Source organism: Manis pentadactyla, chromosome 19 (genome assembly GCF_030020395.1).
Source record: "Manis pentadactyla isolate mManPen7 chromosome 19, mManPen7.hap1, whole genome shotgun sequence".
In the NCBI taxonomy this organism is placed as follows: Eukaryota; Metazoa; Chordata; class Mammalia; order Pholidota; family Manidae; genus Manis; species Manis pentadactyla.
Genome location: NC_080037.1, coordinates 20,131,570 through 20,158,818, shown reverse-complemented (window position 1 = coordinate 20,158,818; position 27,249 = coordinate 20,131,570). Strand labels below are relative to the sequence as shown.

At 34.8% G+C, this 27,249-nt stretch overlaps 1 pseudogene; it reads right to left on the bottom strand.

The window, feature by feature from the left end:
• The window catches only part of LOC118935313 (poly(A) polymerase alpha-like), a 186,320-nt pseudogene that overhangs the window by 82,566 nt on the left and 76,505 nt on the right, over positions 1 to 27,249 (bottom strand).

The following is a 27,249-nucleotide window of genomic DNA, read 5'->3' as shown; positions in this document are numbered from 1 at the left end:
AGATCACTTTTACTTTGGAATATCTGTCAGATGAGATGTTTGCATTAACTACATTATCTTTAAATATATCAGAATAATTTACTAGTGCAAGATATTTCCATTAATGTGAGGGTTATATTTATAAAGATCTCACATAATTATATTCCCAAGTAATTTAAGACAAAATTATATATTCTCTTCCTAATCATGACTATTTTAAAAACTTAGCTACATGTTTAGATATATGTTAATTTAGCATGTTATTTTCTTTTTTCAGCTTTTTCTGTAATATTTTTTGGATTTTATTCCTACTTAATCACATAGTATAGCATCTCAGTTGTTCATCTTCCCCATGGCATTTTCACTTCTAAATTCTATAACAAATGCATTGAGTTCTAGCAAGTGAACCAATTCCTCTTCTTACTGGCTCAGATATAAAAAGGTAATCAGCTATTATAGTATATTAAGAATGTTATAATATACATTATAGAATATATATTATAATATACACGTCAAGGTAAAGCACACTTGTCACCAACAAATCTCAGAGTTCTGGTACGCATAAACTTACTGAGGTCAAAAAATATTCTGCAAAATTCCCCAGTTGAATTTTCAGAACTATGTGACAATTGTGTAAACATGATTTATGTTTCATTTGCCTTCCCATCTTTGAAAATGTGCACAAAATTTATAATTCTCAAGATCTGCATATTATTTCTAAATTGCAAATAAGGTAGCTGTTTATTTTATTTTTTTATTTTTTTATTTTTATTTTTTTTTTGATAATTATTTTTTATTGAAGGGTAGTTGATGCACAGTATTACATTATTTTCAAGTGTACAACACAGTGATAAAACATTTATATACATAATTCTAGGTTCCAGCTATCAACCTACCAAGCTGTTACAATATCTTGACTGTATTCCTTATACTATACATTACATCCCGGTTACTTATTTATTACACCATTGGAAGTCTGTCCTTTTTTTTCTTTTTTGTGAGGGCATCTCTCATATTTATTGATCAAATGGTTGTTAACAACAATAAAATTCTGTATAGGGGAGTCAATGCTAAATGCACAATCATTAATCCACCCCAAGCCTAATTTTCGTCAGTCTCCAATCTTCTGAGGCAAAACAAACAAGTTCTTACATGGAGAACAAATTCTTACATAATGAATAAGTTACATAGTGAACAGTACAAGGTAGTCATCACAGAAACTTTCAGTTTTGCTCATGCATTATGAACTATAAACAGTCAGCTCAAATATGAATACTCATTTGGTTTTTATACTTGATTTATATGTGGATACCACATTTCTCTCTTTATTATTATTATTTTTAATAAAATGCTGAAGTGGTAGATAGATACAAGATAAAGGTAGAAAACATAGTTTAGTGTTGTAAGAGAGCAAATGTAGATGATCAGGTGTGTGCCTGTAGACTATGTGTTAATCCAAGCTAGACAAGGGCAATAAAATATCCACGTATGCAGAAGATTTCTCCCAGAACGGGGGGGTGAGGTTCTAAGACTCACCTGTGTTGATCCCCAATTTCTCACCTGATGACCCCCCTGCGACTGTGCCTGTCTTAGGTTGTTCCTCCCTTGAGGAATCTTACCCGTCTCTGGCTAACCAGTCATCTTCCGGGGCCATACAGGGAAATGTGAAGTTGGTAAGTGAGAGGGAAGCCTTATTGTTTGAAAAGGTTAGCTTTTTATTTCTTTGCATATTTATGCCCTGTAGCTTCTATGCCCAGCATTTGTCTTGAGGTATCTTTACCACTTGGAAGAATTATGATACTCAGTAAATTTGATATGAGGCACGAATTCTATTTAAGGGTTGTAATTAGGAAGGAAGAAGAAAAGCTATAGAAGAAGCAGGCGGAAGAAAACCTGGGAAGATTGATTATTTCTTTGACATATCTTCTTGTAGAGTAACTTCAGCAAGTATAGGTTTTAAGCTACTACTTAAATTGTGCACACACATTAACATAATAGGAGTATAGTTACATAACCAAAGCATATCTGTAATTACCAGCCATCTCCAGTGAAACCAAGAAAACCAGTTAGGCACCTTAGGCATTTGTGAAAACTTATCTATGATATGGTGGATATTGTCCAACTGAACTTGAACAGTCTGAGAGAAATCAGACAAATTAAAACAACCCATTCCGGGGGAATGTTCACATCCCTTATGTTCTATTAACAGTAAATAGTCTGTAGTTGTGAGATTTTGGAGCACTACAATTTGCACTTCTCCTAATTCTTGGTTGAGTTCCAACAGTATAGATCCAGTCAAATTTGTTGTTTTACTGTATGCACAGGCCAGCTTAGATATCTCCTTCATTCCCATGGCAAGTCCAGGAGCTGGTGGGATGAGTGCATCTACTGCTGTAGCAGTGCGTGGATCTTTGTTGGGGAATTTTGATGATCATCTTCTGGCATGAGTCTTCCAGAGAGTGCTGATGTTGGAAGTTCTCTTTCATATCGTATCTTAGTTCATTTTCAGGGTAACCCAATTAGGCTTTGATCTTCTGTATAAACGCAAACAGACCCTTTGCCTACACTTTTATATGCCCTTTATACCCTTGTGTAGAACTCATTGGAGGTTACCACACAGGAACTGCCCTTTTTTTATTTCGTTTTGTTTTGTTTTTGGTATCACTAATCTACACTTACATGACGAATATTATGTTTACTAGGCTCTCCCCTATACCAGGTCTCCCCTATAAACCTCTTTACAGTCACTGTCCATCAGCATAGCAAAATGTTGTAGAATCACTACTTGCCTTCTCTGTGTTGTACAGCCTTCCATTTTCTCCTACCCCCCCATGCATGCTAATCTTAATACCTCCCTACTTCTCCCCCACCCCTTATCCCTCCCTACACACCCATCCTCCCCAGTCCCTTTCCCTTTGGTACCTGTTAGTCCATTCTTGTGTTCTGTGATTCTGGTGCTGTTTTGTTACTTCAGTTTTTCCTTTGTTCTTATATTCCACAGATAAGTGAAATCATTTGGTATTTCTCTTTCTCCGCTTGGCTTGTTTCACTGAGTATAATATGCTTCAGCTCCATCCATGTTGCTGCAAATGGTTGGATTTGCCCTTTTCTTATGGCTGAGTAGTTTTCCATTGTGTATATGTACCACCCCTTCTTTATCCATTCATCTATCGATGGACATTCAGGTTGCTTCCAATTCTTGGCTACTGTACATAGTGCTGCGATAAACATAGGGGTGCACTGATCTTTCTCATACTTGATTGCTGAATTCTTAGGGTAAATTCCTAGGAGTGCAATTCCTGGGTCAAATGGTAAGTCTGTTTTGAGCATTTTGATGTACCTCCATACTGCTTTCCACAATGGTTGAACTAACTTACATTCCCACCAGCAGTGTAGGAGGGTTCCCCTTTCTCCACAGCCTCGCCAACATTTCTTGTTGTTTGTCTTTTGGATGGTAACCATCCTTACTGCTGTGAGGTGATACCTCATTGTAGTTTTAATTTGCATTTCTCTGATAATTAGCGATGTGGAGCATCTTTTCATGAGTCTGTTGGCCATCTGTATTTCTTTTTTGGAGAACTGTCAGTTCAGTTCCTCTGCCCATTTTTTAATGGGTTATTTGTTTTTTGTTTGTTGAGGCGTGAGAGCTCTTTATATATTCTGGACGTCAAGCCTTTATCGGATGTGTCATTTTCAAATATATTCTCCCATACTGTAGGGATCCTTTTTGTTCTTTTGATGGTGTCTTTTGCTGTACAGAAGCTTTTCAGCTTAATATAGTCCCACTTGTTCATTTTTGCTGTTGTTTTCCTTGCCAGGGGAGATATGTTCAAGAAGAGGTCACTCATGTTTATGTCTAAGAGGTGTTTGCCTAAGTTTTCTTCTAAGAGATTAATGGTTTCTTGACTTACATTTAGGTCTTTGATCCATTTTGAGTTTACTTTTGTATATGGGGTTAGACAATGGTCCAGTTTCACTCCCCTACATGTAGCTGTCCAGTTTTGCCAGCACCACCTGTGGAAGAGACTGTCATTTCGCCATTGTATGTCCATGGCTCCTTTATCAAATATTAATTGACCATATATGTCTGGGTTAATGTCTGGATTCTCTAGTCTGTTCCATTGGTCTGTGGCTCTGCTCTTGTGCCAGTACCAAACTGTCTTGATTACTATGGCTTTATAGTAGAGCTTGAAGTTGGGGAGTGAGATCCCCCCTACTTTATTCTTCTTTCTCAGGATTGCTTTGGCTATTCGGGGTCTTTGGTGTTTCCATATGAATTTTTGAATTATTTGTTCCAGTTCATTGAAGAATGTTGCTGGTAGTTTCATAGGGACTGCATCAAATCTGTATATTGCTTTGGGCAGGATGGCCATTTTGACGATATTTATTCTTCCTAGCCATGAGCATGGGATGCGTTTCCATCTGTTAGTGTCCCCTTTAATTTCTCTTAAGAGTGACCTGTAGTTTTCAGAGTATAAGTCTTTCACTTCTTTGGTTAGGTTTATTCCTAGGTATTTTATTTTTTTTGATGCAATTGTGAATGGAGTTGTTTTCCTGATTTCTCTTTCTGTTGGTTCATTGTTAGTGTATAGGAAAGCCACAGATTTCTGTGTGTTGATTTTGTATCCTGCAACTTTGCTGTATTCCGATATCAGTTCTAATAGTTTTGGGGTGGAGTCTTTAGGGTTTTTTATGTACAGTATCATGTCATCTGCAAATAGTGACAGTTTAACTTTTTCTTTACCAATCTGGATTCCTTGTATTTCTTTATTTTGTCTGATTGCCGTGGCTAGGACCTCTAGTACAATGTTAAATAACAGTGGGGAGAGTGGGCATCGCTGTCTATTTCCCGATCTCAGAGGAAATGCTTTCAGCTTCTCGCTGTTCAATATAATGTTGGCTGTGGGTTTATCATAGATGGCCTTTATTATGTTGAGGTACTTGCCCTCTATTCCCATTTTGCTGAGAGTTTTTATCATGAATGGATGTTGAACTTTGTCAAATGCTTTTTCAGCATATATGGAGATGATCATGTGGTTTTTGTTTTTCTTTTTGTTGATGTGGTGGATTATGTTAATGGATTTTCGAATGTTGTACCAAACTTGCATCCCTGGGATGAATCCCACTTGGTCATGGTGTATGATCCTTTTGATGTATTTTTGAATTCGGTTTGCTAATATTTTGTTGAGTATTTTTGCATCTACGTTCATCAGGGATATTGGTCTGTAGTTTTCTTTTTTGGTGGGTTCTTTGCCTGGATTTGGTATTAGGGTGATGTTGGCTTCATAGAATGAGTTTGGGAGTATTCCCTCCTCTTGTATGTTTTGGAAAACTTTAAGGAGAATGGGTTTTATGTCTTCCCTGTATGTCTGATAAAATTCTGAGGTAAATCCATCTGGCCCGGGTGTTTTGTTCTTTGGTAGTTTTTTGATTACCACTTCAATTTCCTTGCTGGTAATTGGTCTGTTTAGATTTTCTGTTTCTTTCTGTGTCAGTCTTGGAAGGTTGTATTTTTCTAGGAAGTTGTCCATTTCTCCTAGGTTTCCCAGCTTGTTAGCATATAGGTTTTCATAGTAGTCTCTAATAATTCTTTGTATTTCTGTGGGTTCCGTCGTGATTTTTCCTTTCTCGTTTCTTATACTGTTGATTTGTGTTGACTCTCTTTTCTTCTTAATATGTCTGGCTAGAGGCTATCTATTTTGTTTATTTTCTCGAAGAACCAGCTCTTGTTTTCATTGATTTTTCCATTGTTTTATTCTTCTCAATTTTATTTATTTCTTCTCTGATCTTTATTATGTCCCTCCTTCTGCTGACCTTAGGCCTCATCTGTTCTTCTTTTTCCAATTTCGATAATTGTGACATTAGACCATTCATTTGGGATTGCTCTTCCTTTTTAAAATATGCTTGAATTGCTATATACTTTCCTCTTAAGACTGCTTTTGCTGTGTCCCACAGAAGTTGGAGCTTAGTGTTGTTGTTGTCATTTGTTTCCATATATTGCTGGATCTCCATTTTGATTTGGTCATTGATCCATTGATTATTTAGGAGCGTGTTGTTAAGCCTCCATATGTTTGTGAGCCTCTTTGCTTTCTTTGTACAGTTTATTTCTAGTTTTATGCCTTTGTATTCTGAAAAGTTGGTTGGTAGGATTTCAATCTTTTTGGATTTTTCTGAGGCTCTTTTTGTGGCCTAGTATGTGGTCTATTCTGCAGAATGTTCCATGTGCACTTGAGAAGAATGTATATCCTGTTGCTTTTGGATGTAGAGTTCTATAGATGTCTATTAGGTCCATCTGCTCTACTGTGTTGTTCAGTGCTTCCGTGTCCTTACTTATTTTCTTCCCAGTGGATCTATCCTTTGGGGTGAGTGGTGTGTTGAAGTCTCCTAGAATGAATGCATTGCAGTCTATATTCCCCTTTAGTTCTGTTAGTATTTGTTTCACATATGCTGGTGCTCCTGTGTTGGGTGCATATATATTTAGAATGGTTATATCCTCTTGTTTGACTGAGCCCTTTATCATTATGTAGTGTCCTTCTTTATCTCTTGTTACTTTCTTTGTTTTGAAGTCTATTTTGTCTGATATTAGTACTGCAACCCCTGCTTTCTTCTCACTGTTGTTTGCTTGAAATATGTTTTTCCATCCCTTGACTTTTAGTCTGTACATGTCTTTGAGTTTGAGCTGAGTTTCTTGTAGGCAGCATATAGATGGGTCTTGCTTTTTTATCCATTCTGTTACTCTGTGTCTTTTGATTTGTGCATTCAACCCATTAACATTTAGGGTGACTATTGAAAGATATGTACTTATTGCCATTGCAGGCTTTAAATTCGTGGTTACCAAAGGTTCAAGGTAAGCCTCTTTAGTATTTTACTTCCTAACTTAGCTCGCTTATTGAGCTGTTATATACACTGTCTGGAGATTCTTTTCTTCTCTCCCTTCTTGTTCCTCCTCCTCGATTCTTCATATGTTGGGTGTTTTGTGCTGTGCTCTTTCTAGGAGTGCTCCCATCTAGAGCAGTCCCTGTAAGATGTTCTGTAGAGGTGGTTTGTGGAAAGCAAATTCCCTCAGCTTTTGTTTGTCTGGGAATTGTTTAATCCCACCGTCATATTTGAATGATAGTCGTGCTGGATACAGTATCCTTGGTTCAAGGCCCTTTTGTTTTCATTGTATTAAATATATCATGCCATTCTCTTCTGGCCTGTAGGGTTTCTCTTGAGAAATCTGATGTTAGCCTGATGGGTTTCCCTTTATAGGTGACCTTTTTCTCTCTAGCTGCCTTTAACACTCTTTCTTTGTCTTGATCTTGCCATTTTAATTATTATGTGTCTTCGTGTTGTCCTTCTTGGATCCTTTCTGTTGTGGGTTCTGTGTATTTCCGTGGTCTGTTGGATTATTTCCTCCCCCAGTTTGGGGAAGTTTACAGCAATTATTTCTTCTAAGATACTTTCCATCTCTTTTCCTCTCTCTTCTTCTTCTGGAACCCCTATAATACAGATATTGTTCCTTTTGGATTGGTCACACAGTTCTCTTAATATTGTTTCATTCCTGGAGATCCTTTTGTCTCTCTCTATGTCAGCTTCTATGCATTCCTGTTCTCTGATTTCAATTCCATCAATGGCCTCTTGCATTCTATCCATTCTGCTTATAAACCCTTCCAGAGTTTGTTTCATTTCTGCCATCTCCTTTCTGGCATCTGTGATCTCCCTCCAGACTTCATCCCATTTCTCTTGCGTATTTCTCTGCATCTCTGTCAGCATGTTTATGACTATTATTTTGAATTCTTTTTCAGGAAGACTGGTTAGGTCTGTGTCCTTCTCTGGTGTTGTCTCTGTGATCTTTGTCTGCCTGTAGCTTTGCCTTTTCATGGTGATAGGAATAGTTTGCAGAGCTGGGACGAGTGACGGCTGGAAGGACTTCCTTTCTTGTTGGTTTGTGGCCCTCCTCTCCTGGGAGAACACCGACCTCTAGTGGCTTGTGCTGCACAGCTGCGGGCAGACAGGGTTTCTGCTTCCTGCCCGGCTGCTATGGAGTTAATCTCAGCTGTTGCTGTGGGCGTGGCCTGGCTCGGGCAGCTGCTCCAAAATGGTGGAGTCGCGTTGGAGCAGGAGCGGCTGGGAGGCTATTTATCCCCGTAAGGGGCCTCCCTGCTCCTTGTAGCCCAGGGGTTAGGGTGCCCATAGATCCCCGGATTCCCTACCTCTGGATTAAGTGTCCCGCCCTGCCCCTTTAAGACTTCCAAAACGCACCCGCCAAAACAAAACAACGACCACCAAAAAAAAAAAAAAGAAAAAATTTTTAAATTAAAAAAAGTTAAAATAAAATAAAATAAAATAAAATTTTTTTTGATTAAAAAAAAAAGCTTGTCGCTCGTTTTTCTTTATTCTCCAGTGCCAGCCTCGGGCCTCTGCTCACTGGTCTTTCTGCCCTGTTTCCCTAGTATTGGGTTCCCTATCCCTTTAAGACTTCCAAAAAGCGCTCGCCAAAACAAAACAGCAAAAAAGCAAAAGAAAAGAAAATGGTCTCGCGCTTTTCTTATGTCCTCCGACAACCGGCCTCCTGTGCCCGCTCACTGTTCTTGCTGCCCTGTTTCCCTAGCATCCAGGGCCCCCATGGCACGTACTGTGTCTGCGCTCTGGCCCGGATGGCTGGGGCTGGGTGTTCGGCAGTCCTGTGCTCCGTCTCCCTCCCGCTCTGCCTGCTCTTCTCCCGCCGGGAGCTGGGGGGAGGGGCGCTCGGCTCCCGCGGGGCTGGGGCTTGTATCTTACCCCCTTCGCGAGGCGCTGGGTTCTCTCAGGTGCGGATGTGGTCTGGATATTGTCCTGTGTCCTCTGTTCTTTATTCTAGGAAAGGTTCTTTGTTATATTTTCATAGATATATGTTGTTTTGGGAGGAGATTTCCGCTGCTCTACTCACGCCGCCATCTTCCGCCCCTCCTCCAAGGTAGCTGTTTATTAGTGCTTGTTTTTTTACGTGATTCACATTTTGTATAATTCCAATTAGCATAAAATGAAACTCATTTTACATAGATTTTATACCACTGGTATAGATGCCTTTAGAAGTCCTAAGGCAACAGACTAGCACATAAATAGAAAGAACTTTTAAAACACAGTCTTACTGTAAAATATTTTAACTGGAAATAGTAAACAGAAATTAAAAGAGCCACAAACACTAACTTGGAATCACAGTGTTCTGTTGTATGCGTAAAACCCCTCCTCCCTTAGCTAACATAAGGTTTAATGCAAGTATATTCTATAAATCAGTACTAAGTAAAGAGAAGGAATAAAAAAAAAAAAAACATTCATGGGAAAGCTGCAAAGGTTACTATAGTTTACAAAGTTCTCACAGCTTTTATCCCTGGACTGTAATTTCTAATTTTCTTTTAGGTCTGTGCTGGGAAATTCTATGATCCTTTTACCTTTCGCGTTTATTGCTCACAGTGGGGTTTAACCAAAATTCACCCTTTTAATATCTTATCTGAGAACAGAAATCTTATTCTTCAGGGCATCTCATCTGTCATGTAAACCTTAAAAGAGTCTTCTCAAATCAGTAATTTTTTACTGAAGTGAATAATTTGCCAAGTTTTGGAGCTTCATAATTGATGCATCCATTTCTTTACTCTAATTGTTTCTGTGAGAGGTGAAACAAAATGGAGTCACTTACTGACTGTCAAGGAGTTTTAAAACGGAGAAGAAGATGTTCATCCTCACAGGGTGGAACCATGAACTTTGAAAAGGACAAACTACAAGTATTCTAAGGGTTACTGATGATAATTCCGAATTAATGTTAGATTGGAAGCACTAGGACACTTCCAAGAGTGGATATGCATTCTTTGGAATTTGATTCTGAGATGAGGCCTTAGGAACTAAGCCTGGGCTAGGAGATCCAAATGTGTTAAGACAGTACATTGGCCTAGCTGCAGGCCCTCAGATGGGTCATGAAAAATAAGAAAAAGATAACACCAAGAGAGAGATTAGCTGAATAGGAAAATGGGGAACACATATTAAGCAAAAATGTAAAAAATGGATCTGGAGATTCTTATACTCATTATATAAGAAATTAAGCAATCTAAGACACCCTAACTAACCCACTATTGTTTTCCATTAGTATGTTAATGGTATAGTTTTATTCCATGTGAGGAATACACAGTGACTAAACTCTTTCTCTGTGCTACCTATTATGTCAGGCATTTATAACATGATCCCTGTATTTGTGGACATCAGAGACAAATGCCTTGGAGCTGATTCCAAATACACAGTTTACTAGCTAGGCAGTCCTTAAGAAAAATCACTTAACCTCCCTTAGCCTCTGTTTCTCTTCTGTAACTTGGGATAATACTCCCTGCACTAAAGGATTATTGTACAGATTAGAGATAATGCATGTGAAGAGCCCTTAGCATGCTGCCTGATCCATAAGAAGTAGCCAGTGATTAAATACTGTTTTAGTGTTGCCCTTTTTGTTATTTGACACCGCAAGCAGCATGTTGGTGTCAATCTCCTTCCCTTCAGCAATGAGTGGCTTATCTGAACGGACAGATGAATGCTCTCTCACAGAAAGAAAGTGTATGTAATCCCTATTTTTCTTATTCTGGAGAACAGCAGATCTCTCATGTTTGCCCTGATTTGAAGCTAGTCATTTAAGGAACATATAATGATACATTCTAAATGAAATGACCTCCATGAATATTGACTTTTATAATCAGACAGAAACTACTGGGAGTTTTCAAAATGATACTATGTGCAAAGTAATCATTGATACTCTCCTAAATTACAGCCCCAAAATCAAAGACAGTTGTACAAGGTAAGCAATAGGACTTTTGTTCAGTCTTTAGTTGCAATTTTAATGCATGTCTGATGTTAAGTACGTATTTCAGTAATCTCATGTATTTACCAATTTCTCACTGCTAGGTAAGTGAAAGCAGTAAAAGATTTTGGAGCCTGACAAACAAGAACTAATTTAAGAGACCACTACTAGTTTTAAAGATAGGGTACAAGATGGACCAAGACCTTTCAGCACAGAATTAAGGGAACATGATTGTTAACATCAAATATTTATCTTTCTCTGAGGTACTGTCTTCTAAAGAGTTAGTTTTGTAAAGTGATTAAGAATCGCCTATGGAGTCCATCAAACCTGGTTTTGAATGTCAAATATGTTACTTATAAAACTTATTAAATAAATATCTCCATATCTGTTTCCTTATCTGTGAAATTGTAACAACTTAAGAGATTAATGCGAAAACCTAAAGCTAGCCCAGCACTTGACGTATAGAAATTACTCCATAAAGAGTCCTTATTTAAAAAAAACAAAAGTAAAGAAATGTCTTCGCTGCAGCAAACTGGCTTCCCTTTGTGGATCGCTTATGAAGAATTCTGTCTAAAAACACTGAAGAAGGTGGAGGATTAGACTTATTGGGAAAAGAACACCAAAATAAGGCAATGAAAGGAGTTAATTCTAATACCAAGGGTATAGGAGAAGTTATTGTGCTAAGAATTGCTGTATTTTTCTACTATTTAGATAAAAAATGCTAGATCTATTCATAACAGTAATTTTTTTTCTAGGCAGATTATTCATTTACATATATTGCATGTGATTTAAAGATAAGAATAAAAATATATTGCATGTGATCATTTAAAGATATCACTATTAAAATGTCTTAATAATTCTTCCACGTGACAAGTTGTTTAGGATTAGTTCTGTGGTAAAGTTATATGTACAACATTGTTCTTTCAAAATATCCATAAAAGACCTTTTTACTTATAATATTTAGGTGATAATGAAAAATATACAAGAATATTTGTCATTTTTAATTAAGTGAAATATGTTGATTTCATAATATTAATATTGAACAGTTTTGCTTGTGGTCAAACTGTTGTGTTAAAATTGTATTTTTTTCAAGTGACAGTAAGGAGTACTATTAAATTAAACACTGATTTGTAAAATAAAAAAGGAAAGGCAAATTCTTAAATAACTTTAATTATACTTTTGAAGAGATAATTACATGGCTTACATTTTCCATACTCATTGCAAGGTTTAGCCTGGATACCATGGTGAGATACATAATTATTTTTATTGTGGAATTTACAGTAATAATGAGAAGAACTAAAAGGGAAGAAAATATAAAAATTATAATTTTATTTTGGAACCTTCCTGTGGATATTTTTCAGAGCTTTAATTAAAATGGCATTTTAGACGGTAGGTTAACGATCACTTTCAAACATCTAAATTAATTTCCACATGCAATTAAATGGAAGACTATGCACTTGGCAAAGGTACTTATCTTATATAGCCCAGTTTTCTCTGTTCAACAGGAAGCAATGTATTAGAAAGGAAACTCTAGGATGAAGAAAGAGAGATTTTGTATCAAATAGAAACTATATTTATAGAATTGTCATATTTTTCCTGGCATGTGTTAGCTATATGAATTTTACATTTTTACAATTAAAATGTACCTAACAATTACAATATTTACTATCAGTTGACCCCACTACTGCATGTCTGTCACCACTGCTATACAGTGTATCTATTGTGTCAGAAAAACAGCTTTTCTGCTATTTAACAAAAAAACATTGCTAGGTCTAGTCTAGTCAATTAATTTTTGTATTAATAGGTGCCTCATTAAAATATATGACATGACATAGCTTAAAATATATCATGTTTGGAATAATGGTCTCTACTACATGGAAAATATATTCAAAACCAATTTAAGAATTAGTTCCCAAAGGGCAACTATACATTTTTTGGATATCATTTTAAAATATTTTGTGTAAAGTAGGTAGACACAGGAGATTGCTAACCATGCTGTGTTCATACTACCAGATAGCACTGGACCTACATTGAATTTCTTTAGTGTATTCTGCTATATTTAAGATAGGGCTAGTTATATGCTGCTCAATAAGTATGTACGACCTAATAATAGGATACATTTTTTAAGTTTAAATTACAGTTTATGTTAATAAATTTGAATGAAACATATCTTTAAAACAGGTGAAGTGATACCAAGCAGCTTAAGTAGCTTGTGGATTCTGTCAGTGGATAACATGCCATCCCAAACTCAGAGGTCTGCATAGGACTAGTTTAGGCCATTGTTGTACTGCCTAATAGTTTAATTTCTCTTTCTATCCAAACTGTTCCCTTCAATTACCCATACGCTTTAGTTTTGAATGACTTCTCTAATGATCTTCCCATATGCAAGGTTCCATCACATAATCTGTTTCCTGGAGAATACAATCTGTTTATTCCTTGGGAATAAACAGTTCTTTCCAGAAATAGACCTTATTTTTAATTGTCATTTAAAATAATTTAAAATAAGGCATGAGTCAATAACCTAAATTTCAAATTATAATTTAAAATAACTGGTAATTTTTATTTATTGTTGCAGATTATTTGTGAGACATATACTAAATATAAAAACTAGCATAGGAAATGACATGATATTGTACATAAAAAACCCTAAGGAATCCACTCCAAAACTGCTACAATATATGAATTCAGCAAAGTTCAGGATAACAAATTAATACAGAGAAATCTGTTGCATTCCTATATACTAATGATGAACTAGCAGAAAGAGAAATCAGGAAAACAATTCCATTCACAATTGCATCAAAAAGAATAAAATGCCTAGGAAGAAACATAATTAAGGAAGTGAAAGACCTATACCTCAAAAACTACAAGAGACTCATAAGAGAAGTTAAAGAAGATACCAAAAAATGGAAATACATCCCATGCTCATGGATAGGAAGAATTAATATTGCCAAAATGGCCATTCTGCCTAAAGTAATCTACAGATTCAACGCAATCCCTATCAAAATACCAAGAGCATTCTTCAGTGCACTGGAACAAATAGTTCTAAAATTCATGTGGAACCACAAAAGAACCTGAATAGCCAAAGCAATCCTGAGAAGGAAGAATGAAGCAGGTTGCATTACGCTCTCCAACTTCAAGCTCTACTACAAAGCCATAGTATTGAAGACAATTTGGTACGGGCACAAGAGCAAACCCACAGATAAATTGAACAGAATAGAGAGCCCAGATATAAACCCACACATGTATGACCAATTAATATATGATAAAGGAGCCATGAACATACAATGGGGAAATGACAGCCTCTTCAACAGCTGGTGATGACAAAACTGGACAACTACATGTAAGAGAATGAAACTAGATTACATAGACAAATGTAAACTCAAAATGGATCAAAGACCTTAATGTAAGTCATGAAACCATAAAACTCTTAGGAAAAAACATAGGCAAAACTCTCTTGAGTATAAATATGAGAAACTTTTTCATGAACATATCTCCTTGGGAGGGAAACAAAAGCAAAAATGAACAAGTGGGACTATATCAAACTAAAAAGCTACTATACAGCAAAGGGCACCATCAGTAGAACAAAAGGCACCCTACAGTATGGGAGAATATATTCATAAATGACATATCCAGGAAAGGGTTGATATCCAAAATATATAAAGAGCTCACATGTCTCAACAACCAAGAATCAAATAACCCAATTAAAAAATGGGTAGAGGATCTGAGCAGACACTTCTTCAAAGAAGAAATTCAGATGGCCAACAGGCACATGAAAGGATGCTCCACATCGCTAATCATCAGAGAAATGCAAATTAAAACCACAATGAGATATCATGTCACACCAGTTAGGATGGCCAACATCCAAAAGACAAACAACAACAAATGCTGGCAAGGATGTGGAGAAAGGGGAACCCTTTTACACTGCTGGTGGGAATGTAAATTAGTTCAACCATTGTGGAAAGCAGTATAGAGGTTCCTCAAAAAACTAAAAATAGAAATACCATTTGACCCAGGAATTCCACTCCTAGGAATTTACCCTAAGAAAACAGGATCACAGATTCAAAAAGACATATGCATCCTTATGTTTACTGCAGCACTATTTATAATAGCCAAGAAATGAAAGCAACCTAAGTGTCCATGAGTATATGAATAGATAAAGGAGATGTGGTACATATACACAATGGAATATTACTCAGCCATTGGAAGAAAAATAATCCATGTGCAACAACATGGATGGAGCCAGAAGGTATTTTGCTCAGTGAAATAAGCCAGACAGAGAAAGACAAGTACGGAATGATTTCACTCATCTGTGGAGTATAAGAACAAAGCAAAAACTGAAGGAACAAAACAGCAGCAGACTCACAGAACCGAATAATGGACTAATGGTTACCAAAGGTAAAGGGACCAGGTAGGGTAGGTAGGAAGGGAGGGATAATGGGATTAAGGGGCATTATAATTAGCCCATCTTATATAAGGGGGCATGTGGAAGGCAGTATAGCACAGAGAGGACAAGTAAGTAGTGACTCTATAGCATTTTACTATGCTAATGGGCAGTGACTGTAACAGGGAATGTGGTGGGGACTTGATAATAGGGTGAATATAGTAACCACAATGTTGCTAATGTGAAACCTGAGCATAAGATTGTATATCAGTGATACCTTAAAACAAACAAACAAACAAAAACTAGCATAGCATGCAAACTTTACATGACCTGTATATTGAAAAGAAACTATTTCTAAAATATATATTATTTGGCAATAACAAAGTAATATTTCTATTGCCTAATATAATTTTTTTCTCATGTTTTATTGTACTTTAGTAATGTTTTCAAAAACAGGGATTTAGGTATGTAGTGTTTCTTTATTTTCATATTGTAAACAAGTTTTCTCTTGTCATTTTATAAAACATTGTTACTTTTGAGAATGAACCATCATTGATCACATATGACTTCATATAAATAATTATTTTAGATTATGTGGTTTGATTTTTCTACAGCTTCACATAATTTTATCCTCTTGATATGACTTCAACTGACAAAGTTGGTTAGAAAAATGTAAATATTGGTGTTTTTTTTCCCACTCTGTTTGACTTTGTACCTTTAAGATTTTTGCTTTATTTGGCTATTTCATTTTATATCTCCTCTCTTCCTGGGACACATGTGATTGCAGTTATTCTCTTTTGAGCTTGTTGCTCAATATTGTTTGCATTGCTCAGATTACTTTATATGCTTCTTTAAGTATTTCATGAGTTTGTTTCTCTTTGTTTTACACATTCCCATTGTTAGCATTATGCTTTTATACTGAAATTTTCAATTTCTGATTCATAGCATATTTTCATATGTTCAATTTATTAAACTAATAATTAATTAATGCAAGATAGTTGAGCTGCAGATTTCCCCTGAATTTGGCTTCTTTTTCCTTGGGAGGATAGCAGTTAATTTACTGCATTTTTATATTTACATTTTGTATCAAATATATTACATTGTGTTGATGTACCTTTTTACATTTTTCACATTGTGTGAACATTTTGTACTTTTTTTCTCTGTTTTAGTTTGTTTTCTTTCAAAGTAGTTTTTTCCTTATAAAATTAGCAAGCAAAAACAAAACAAAATTATGGCAAAAAATCAGTAACCAATTTCCTTCTATTGAGCAAAATCAATGACCAAATGACTTCTATTTTTGTCATTTATCACATAGTCATGAGTACATTAATATTTTGTTATCTTACAAAATATATTGTGCATTATCTAAATATAATTATACTTCTTCACCAAGTGAGATTTATCCCAGGTATGCAAGCCTAAGTCAAAGACTAATTAATGCAATCCATCGCATCAACAGGCTAAAAAAAGAAAAAGTACATGATTATTTCAATACATGCAGGAAAAATATTTGACAAAATCCAACACTTCATTTATGATAAAAATCTCAGTAAACTAGGAATAGAGAAGAACTTCCTCAATTTAATATATATATATATATATATAATAAAATAAAGAATATGTACAAAACACTACAACTAGCATCACAATGATAGGCTCAAAGCTTTTCTAGTAAGATCATGAGCAAGGCAAGGATATCCCCTCTCACAATTCCTTTCCAACATTGTACTGAAATCCTAGCTAATGAAAAAAGATAAGAAAATGAAATAGATGGTATACAGATTAGGAAAGAAGATATAAAATTGTCTTTGCAGATGACATGATAATCTATGCAAAAAAACCTAAAAGAATAGTCAAAACAAAAACAAAAACATCTTTGAATTAATAAGCAATTATAGCAAGGTTGCAAGATAAAGGTTAACATAGAAAAGTTAATTGCTTTCCTATATATCAGTATTGAAAAAGTAGAATTTGAAATTAAAAACAACATACCATTTACATTAGTACCCAGAAAAAATGAAATAGTTCAGTATACATTTAACAAAATACATACATGATTTATGTTAGGAAAATGCTGATGGACAAAAATCAAAGAAGAGCTAACTAAATAAAGAGATATCACATGTTCACAGATAAGAACACTCAATATTGCCCAGATGTCAGTTCTTCCTTACTTGATCTATAGATTCAGTGCCATGCCAACCAAAATATTAGCAAGATTTTTGGTGGACATCAACAAACTAATTCTAAAGATTATAATCTGTAAGATACTATAAGAGAGGCAAAAGGTCCAGAATGTTGAAAGAAAATAACAAAGTTGGAGGACTGACACTATATAGTGTTAAGATTTACTGAAGGTATTGCAATCAAAATAGTGTGGTATTAGCAAAAGAATAGACAAATAAATCAGTGGAACAGAATAGGAAGCCCAGATATGGACCCATATAAATATAGTCAACTGATCTTTGACAAAGAAGTAAAATTAACCATTTCTCTCTGTGAATGGCACTGTCAAGAAAACGAAAAGACAAGCAGCAGATGGGGAAATGTTTTTGCAAAACACGTATCTGATAAAAACTGTATAGCCATTTTACGCTTAACTGCCCAAACATGAAAGAAACTTACTTGTGGCTTCCTTGTCCATTCCTTCAGTGAGTGAATGGATAAATGAACATGGTACTTCCAGATGATGGAATATTATTCAGCACTAGAAAAGAAATGAGCTATCAAGCTATGAAAAGAAATGGAGGACACTGAAACATGTATCACTAAGTAAAAGAAGCCAGTTCAAAAAGCTACTTATTATGACTTCAACTATAGGACATTCTAGAAAAGGCAAAACTATGAAGACAATAAAAATATTAGTGGCTGCCAGAGGTTGTGGGTCAGGGGTAAGTGATGGATTTACAGGACACAGAAGATTTTTAAAACAGTGAAACTATTCTGTAAGATACTATAATGATGGACATATGTCATTAAAAATTTGTCCATTCCACATCCACAGACTATATAAAACCAAGAGTTACCCATAATGTAACCTATGAATATTGGGTGATAGTTGTGTGTTAGTGTACATTCATCAATTGTAACAAATGTACCACTCTGGTGGGTACTGTTGATAATGGAGGAGGCTATGCATGTGTGGGGTTTGGGGATATATGGGAAATCTCAACCTTCTTCTCAATTTTGCTAAAACTGAAACTGCTATTAAAAAAGAGAGCAAGAAAAACAGAGAGAGATATATATCAGGAGGGAAAACAGTCATGTGAAATATGTGCTGTGAGCATCAACGTTTATAGAAACAATCCCATTTCAAGAATATAAAGTTTGGTTTATATCCTGTTTTCTAGAATAGTAGCTGAATTGTCTCAAATTTGCTTAATCCCTTAAAGAACAACAACATTGAAGGGAAAACAATTATTAGGAGTATAATAAAAATAAGTAGTAACAATTAGTGAACAATTTTTGTGTAAAAAGCCATCTCAACATATTTTTATATATGTAGGAGCCATTTCTTAGTTTTTAAAATTTAAACCTAAATGCTATTGGCTTAATTTTATTACCCCCAAATATATTAGCCCCCCCAAAATCTATTGAATTATTTTTATTGTCATCTCCAATCACGGATGACAAAACAGAAACTAACAGGTTACACCCTTATCAAGTTGTGACAACTAATATGTGGTGAATGCTTATCTTGATCCTGGTAATCCAGCTATAACACTCATGCCTTTATCACTGAACTGTAGTGACCCTATTTCTTCTTCTCTAAAAAAGAGGTCTTCTAATGAACACATTAAAAGACCATTGTGAGGATTGATTATTGTGGTATCTATGAAAATGTTTATCACATTTACTGTGCTTTAGAGTTATTTTATATTTTCCCTCTCTGCTTCCTCTAATGCCAAATATCTGGGCCTATCATTGTAAACTAGCATTACTAAACTTGATTTTGGTATAATTTTATCATTAAAATCTAATGACCTGCTTTTGTCCGGTTTCCCTTAGAGAAATGGCCTGAAGATTTAGCCATTTTCAAGTGCATTATTTATTTATTTTGTTAAAAATTCTTTTGAAGTCATTTGCCTATGATGTGTATATTTTTATGCATACTATCTGATAAAATGTTACAAAACTATTTCACCTCTGCACTTAATTACTGAACTGTGTCATTGATATGTCTATTGACAAAATCCTTACTGGTTATTGGGTTGAAAATTAATTGTAATTTTTGCTAGAAGAGGCTCTGAATCAATAGAGAATGTCCTATGAGTCACCTAGATGAATTTTAAATGAAAATTTCGATAAATGTATTTTGGCTACTGTGGGTGAAATTGTAGTATTTCCAGAATTTCTCACCTGGCTTTCGTGCATCTGCATATCAATAGGTATTTCCAAGGGGTGGAGAGAAATAGGGCCAGAGGGCTTATCTGAACCTGAGAGGTTGTGGGGAGGATTCGCTTGCTTCTGCCATGGCAGGAGAGAGAGAGAGATGCCTGAGGGCTTTTTTGTAAGCAATAAATGGGTTTTAAACTTTATTTCTCCCTTTGATTTTGGTTTCAGCTGGGTATTTTGTCCCAGGATTTCTTCTCCCCAGAGTTAAAAGCGACAGAGTCTGTTTTGCCTGTACTCCTGGATCTTGAAATGTTGTATGTTTAAATAGTGTTAATTAAATGGAATTAGAAAGAAATAAAATTATGTTAAATGTGCTGTAAGACAATGATGAATGGTATCTAAAATGGCTCTTCAATAGAATTTCCTCTGTTTTACTCAGTTGGGTCAATCCCAAATTCTTATCAAGTGGAGGTGGTTCTCATATCCAAGAAAAAAACCCAGAGATTTTTATAGTAACATTTGAGAAATCTGAAATCCTAATTTCAAGCATTTTAACACTTAACATAGAGAATTTTAGTTTTTTGTGTTAATGTAATTGTGTTGTATTTTGCCAGAATATTTTATTAGTTGTCATAACTGGACACTTTATGTATATCAGGAAACAAGAATTTTAATTCACTAGGATGAAGGTTAGGGTTAGGGATTAGGATTAGAGTATGGGGCTAGGGGAGGAAAAAAATAATTTTAATTCACAAAACAAAATATCTTGGAGAAACATTCCTGAACATTATTTTTTATGCTTCTCAGATTGTTTTTTCTCTCCCCATAATGTTTCTTTTCTAATAAAACACCAAGAATATCCTCATGAAGGCAATAAAATTATTCTCGTAGCAAAAGATTTAGGTGCTATTCAAATCATTGTGCTTATGATTTACTAGAGAGAATAACTCATAGTACAAGGTAAATAAAGGTTATAAGGCATAATTCAATTTTAAAACTTAACACTAAGAAATGATTGAATTTAATTACTTTGGAAGAACACTATCAGTTGCATAAAAGTACTGCTTCAAATGTACTAAACTAAGTAGAAATTATTTTTTCTGAAAATGTAAAAATGTTAAGACTCAGTCAAATCACTTACCAACCAACAATAATTCCTGCAACTGTTTCTCACCAAATACTGGTTTTATGAAATGTTCTTTTGATGTTTTTGGATTTATGGAAGAAAAACAGAGGAATAAAACCTACATGTGGAATATCTTTTCATTTCATTAATGGAAATAAATACTTAATTAAATCCTTTGCATATTTTTCCAGAACACAATGATACTCATAACACAATACTTCCATAGCTCAAGTTGAGGAAAATTTTCTTTTCATTAGATGTATAGAGAGGTAGGTCAGCTTCTGGTTTGTAAATACATGGAATTCAAAAAAGCTCTATTTTCTTTTATGTAGAGTTTTTGGGGAACAATTCTCTGTGGTGTCAATAGATGTTTTGTGACAGCTTTTTTTCTCAAACTATCTTTTCAAAAATGTCTGTAGAGTGAAGAGCCTTGGAAAAGAGAGACAATCTCTCCCTCTTGGGCAAAGGGCAGATTATTTTTCCTGACCAAGATAATAAAAATGTCTTTCTCAGAGCAAAGTTTGTGTAGGTTTCCCTGCAGCCTCCACATGTGATTGAGAGTTTCCTAAGCGCAGTATTCTTCACCCAAGACATAACCCATTATGGGGAAAGCATCCTCCTGGGCTACTATTTATCATTATCATGAAACTCTGGGGACACGGGGAACTGATGTGAGCATCAACTTCTGATTATCTGGAGTAATAAAACCCTTGTCTTTCACTCAGGAGTCTTGTATAATCCACTAATATTTATGAAACTGTGGCAAAAATATCTCACAATTTTCACAGTTTTTGTCAAAGTTCCCTCCTCAAGACTTCTTGGCCTTGAAAACTTTTTTTCATTTTTACATCTTCCTAAATCTCTTTTGGAAGTAGGTCATTTATAAATAAATAAAATCTCAATGCCAACTGTAGTATCATATCCAAAAATCCTTCTCAGAGTTTATCTGAATCCCTTGGCTTATTACCTCATGAACTTTAAATTCCTACATCCTAGCAGAAGAAAAAACAAAAAACAAAACAAAAAGGTCTGTCTTCCCAGCTCTACACATATAATTCAAAATCTTAAGCTAAAGAGGCACTATAACAACAATTAAATTAAAAGACTGAGAAGCAGGACATCCTTTGTTTGAATTCTAGGTTTACAACTTGTATATTTTGGGAAATTAACTCACTTCCACTGTACATCAATTTCCTCATTTGTAATTACGTGATAATTTTTTTCATTCTCTGTGTATTAATACCCACTTGATTGTGTTACAGGGATTTTATAAACTGACACATAAAGTGAAAAACAATGTTTGTAACATATAAGTATACAAAATATTCATTGTTAATATTTCAATAAATTTGTATTACCCTAGAATTTGGATAGAAGAAATACATGAATTTAAAATTAAAACCGTAATGCTTTAGACCAGTGTTTTCCAGTTGATATTTCTTTGTTGATTTTAATGTTCATATTCTGGGTTGTTTTATGCAGTAGCCAATAGCTAGTATCTCCTAACTAAACTATTTAAAGAAACATTTATGCTATGCTATGCTCTTCAATGTTCTAATGTATTGGATGTAATTCACGTATCCTCTAAAATAGAACTCCATACTTCCATCTTTCTCTTAGAGTAAGTTGTAACAGAAAAGGATTAAAATACCACCAGGAAGAATTTTCACCATTATTTGGTAAAACAGAATTCTGAGTCCTTTTTTTTACTGAAGTGTAGTTGGTATGCAATATTATTTTGGTTCAAGTTTACAACACAGTGATTCAACAGTTTCCCACAGTATATACTTAAGTCAACTAGTACAGTTACTATCTGCCAACATAGATGTTATAGAACCATTGACTATATTCCCCATAATGTACTTCCATCCCCATGACTAACTTATATTATGACTGAAATAAGTCTGGATATATAGCCAGCCATTAAACTGCTTTTGGGGGACTAGAAATTTCTCCACCAGGGCAAGAGTTGGTGTTGTTGAAATGATGTAATTTTCACTGTTCTTCTCAAGGATTGTTGAGGGAAACATAAAGATGGAAAAATGGAGCAAAATAAATTGAGAGGAAGTGACGACCAGAGACAGAAAAATATGTGGAGTCAATTTTGTGGAAGATGAATGTTTCGTATCAGTTTTAATCTACACATACTTTACCAAACAACCATATATAATGGCCCATCACTATTACTCTGGGACCTTTAGTGCAAATCCACTGTGCTTACAATTGCATGAATGTGGGAAAGGGACCTTAGGCGGTGAATTGAGCTTATTCAAATACTGCTAAAAAAGCAAAATAAAAACAGATCAACTAAAATGAAATAAATAAATTCATTTGATGATTTAGTTGTTTTGTGTGGGTAAAAATGGCAATATTTCCAGAATCTCTCACCTGGCTTTAGTGCATCGCCATGTCAACAGGTGTTTCCAAGAGGTGGAGAGGAGTAGTCCATCTCCGTTTCAGTCGGTGATTACCTTGGTGAGCGAAGGCTTATCTGGACCAGAGAAGTTGGGGGGAGAATTCACTCACTTCTGCAGCAGCAGGAGACAGAGAGACATGGGGTGACTGCTTGTAAGCAATAAACAGGTTTTAAACTTTATTTCTTCCTTTGACTGATTTCAATTTTAAAGGTATTTTGCTCTGAGATTTTCCTCTCCCTGGAGTTACATTTGGTTAAATATTTTAATAGCAATGATATTTGGCAAATTATCCTCAGAATATTGAGATTTTTCAATTATCAGTTAAAAATGGAAAGGCTACCATTTGCAACAACATGGGTGGAGCTGGAGGACATTATGCTCAGTGAAATAAGCCAGGTGGAGAAAGACAAATGCCAAATGATTTCCCTCATTTGTGGAGTATAACAATTAAGCAAAACTGAAGGAACAAAATGGCAGCAGACTCAGAGACTCCAAGAATGAACTAGTGTTTACCAAAGGGGAGGGGTGTGGGAGGGTGGGTGGGGAGAGAGGGAGAAGGGTATTGAGGGTTATTGTGTTTAGTACACATGGTGTCGGGGATCACGGGGAGAACAGTGTAGCACAGAGATGGCACATAGTGGATCTGTGGCATCTTACTATACTGATGGACAGTGACTGCATTGGGGTATGGGTGGGGACTTGATAATATGGGTAAATGTAGTAACCACATTGTTTTTTCATGTGAAACCTTCATAAGAGTATATATCAATCATACCTTAATAAAAAATTAAAAAATTAAAAATAAAAATTAAAGCCCTAGAGAAAGCAGGAGAAATAAAATTCAAGTATTATGGAAGCAGCACAGGGGATCATAATAGAGAAGCTACATAATAAAGTAACTGCATAAGTAAAAAAAAAACAAATGGAAATGGGAAGAATTCCAGTGTCTGCTTTTCTAGAGGAAGAATACCAGGAACATAAGATTTTTACCTTTGACAGACATAATGCTTGTATTCTCAATATAGCTATCTGTTCTATTCAAAATGAATATACTGCTATCTGCTTAAAAAGTGGATTAGAACAGTAAGCTACATAGTAATGTATAACTCAATGGTGAACTAACAAAAATCAAAAGTGGCATAATCCAAAAAGTTCAGGGAAAGGACACTTAAAATCATAGAAAATAATTTACCATAAAATAGAAGAATATTTAACAAAAGTAGTTATATATAGGCCCAAATTTCTTTCTTCTTTTTTACTCCTATTTGTAAAATATTCTACAATGTGATATCATTCTGGTTGTGCTTTTAAAGTATATATTGTTAAGTGATGAATGTCTTTAAGTAAATGCAAATAGAGTGTTATGTGTAACCAAAAGTGAAAGAGGTGACTTCCAGCTGAGTTTTTCAGGGAAGACAAAGTGTACATGGTAGCTTTTGCACTGGAAGTTAAATCTCAGCTATTATTCTGGGACAAAGAATACACAGGAAACATCAGAGATTGTAGAAAAATAAGATGAAGACTCAGAATTTCAAATTGTAGATTATTATGTAGCAAATACACCCATACACAGGTAGAACTAGTCCCTTTCCCCCTTCAGTGACCAGAATTAATAAGTAGGGCACAATAAAATATGTGAGCAAAAAGTGCAAACAAAATAAAGACCACTTTTAATCAAGACTGAATTGTTATCTCTGAGCGTACACTAATTTTCCACTTGAATAAAGCACCCTGTTTGGGAAACTCCTCTGTAGGAGTGTTGTACGACACAAAAGACTTTATTATTGCAATTTTCTTGTTAAATCTTGGACATGAAACTAAACCAAATCTACAAATCTCTCTTAATAATGCTAAATAAGTTTTAATTAGTAATACTTTGGGGTAATGTTTATGCACACAAATATTCAACGGTGTAATTACATAGGGTGCTCTGCAATTGCTTAGGAAACAAATGATACAATGACAAAATAATTTTCATGATAAATGATTCGCAAATGGCCAACCTATTCAGAAAAACTCACACATATTTTCCTTTAAGAATATAATAAAAATTTGCAGAAATACAGAAAAGTTTAAGTACTGACATATAGTGGATTTGCTAAAATACTAAAACCCATAAATGAAATTTATGAATAGTATCCAAAATAATTAAGCCAAGCAGGAATAAACATTTGTAAAACTTTCTGATTTTAACAAAAATACATGGAGACTATATAAATATGCATAATTTTTACTGCCAAAATTATAGCAAGAGAGGATGAGAGGTAAATGAGAAAAAAATGCCCCAATTAATAAATAATAAGCCAATTTGGAAGGCTGTTCCTATCATGTTAATCTACCTATAATGTTTAAACAATAATATAGTGCCTCTGATTAACATTCAAGATTGAACAGCATAATTTTCCCTGTTCTTTCTTCAATACTGCTATGATAAATGTAAAAGGAATTTTTAAGGTAAAATCTCATTGAGACCAAGAAAAGGGGAAATAATATGACAAACAAAAATTTCAAAGCTGAAAGGTAGGTGAATATACAGTAACTGCAATTAACAAACCCATCATACTGAAACAGTTTTTGGGAGATTTGGAAATATACAATGCGAAAGAATGTAAAATATCAGGTGTTTCTGAAAGTGGTATTTTTGCAGAACTAGAAAAAGGAGCTAAAAGTCTGTTGAAATAACAGATCCCAAGGCCTCATGGTTCCTCCTTCACCAGAATAAAGGCTTGGAAGTGCCCTCTCTGGAAAAAGAGAAAAAAGCTGTAAGTCTATATATATAGAAGACTGAGACCCCGGACATCCCCTCACTGGATGCCATGATAGTGACAGCCAGTTTTATTCTAGAAACAGAAAAGGAGAATATGTTTCTTTAGGTAATTTCAGAAGCTTGAGGAAGGAGATAGAAACTTAGAAGTGTAGGTTCAACCAAAGAAATATTTCTTCCAATTGCCCTGTGGTAAAAAGGAAAACAATCTTAGCCACCAAGCCAAAACACCACATATAGAAGTTATGAGTTATTTTGTGAATACCACGAGCAATACCACCAAACATTTGAAGCAAGACCATAACAGGGAAGATTGAGACCAATTAACAAAATCTAGATGAAATTTTGGCAATGTCTTTAGGAGAAGGAGAATTAATATCTTTAGAGAGAAAATATATTGCATCCATGAAAGAAGGAATGTATGGCATATACAATGAAACAAATTCAAAATATGAAGATCAGAAATTAAAACACACATACATACACATATGAAACGACAAAAAAGATTGTTGATTGGTTCATGAAGATTTTCATACAACTGTAGTTTCAGAAAAAGAGAACAGGAAAAATAGGGAAAAGAACAGTTTACAGTAAATATATATTAGAAAAGAAAGTTGAATGTTTCCTGATTGAAAAAGACTACAAAAAGCAAATGTTTTCATTTTAAAAATGTTCACCAAGGCAAAACATTGCAAAATTGAACAATACAAAGGACAAAGAAAAGATACCAAAATTTCCAGAAAAGAGGAAAAAAGTCCACACAAAAAGAATAGAAATTAGAACATCAAGCATCTTGCTAACATCCTTAGTACCCAGCAAAAAGAATAAATCTCTTAAAATTTTGAGTGGAAAATAGTTTTCCTCCTAAATTTCACATGGAAAAAAATTACCAATGAATTGTAAATTTAGACAATGAACATGACCAAAAAATCAATATGCCTTTTTCAGGAAACCACTGAAGAAAGTGTTCCACTAAAATATAGGGCCAAATAAGGAAGGAAAATGAAAAATTGCAGGCAATAGGAGACTCAATAGAGAAAATTCCCATGGTCGTGATGAAAGAGAGAGCAAAGAATAAAAGTCACACATCAGGCTTAGAAAGTGTCCCATCAAGCTACCTGTCCAGCAATGTCAAGGCACCAAGGAAGTTTATATTTTCATAAACTGGGAGCATGTGTCCTATCAATGGCAGCTTATAGCCCAATTAGGAAGAAATACATGGAGTAACAAAAATGAAACAATTATCAATAATTTTTATGAGATGTATAATCATGTATACTAAATGGCTCAGTTTAATTAAAATATTATATAACCATAGTAAAGTAAACACTAATACATAATCAAACAAAAATAATGATATAAATCTACTAGAGAGTATATTGTGTGTGCATTTACATGTGAGGGTATGTGAACTGGATATTACTTTCCATTATAACATTCAATAATTAC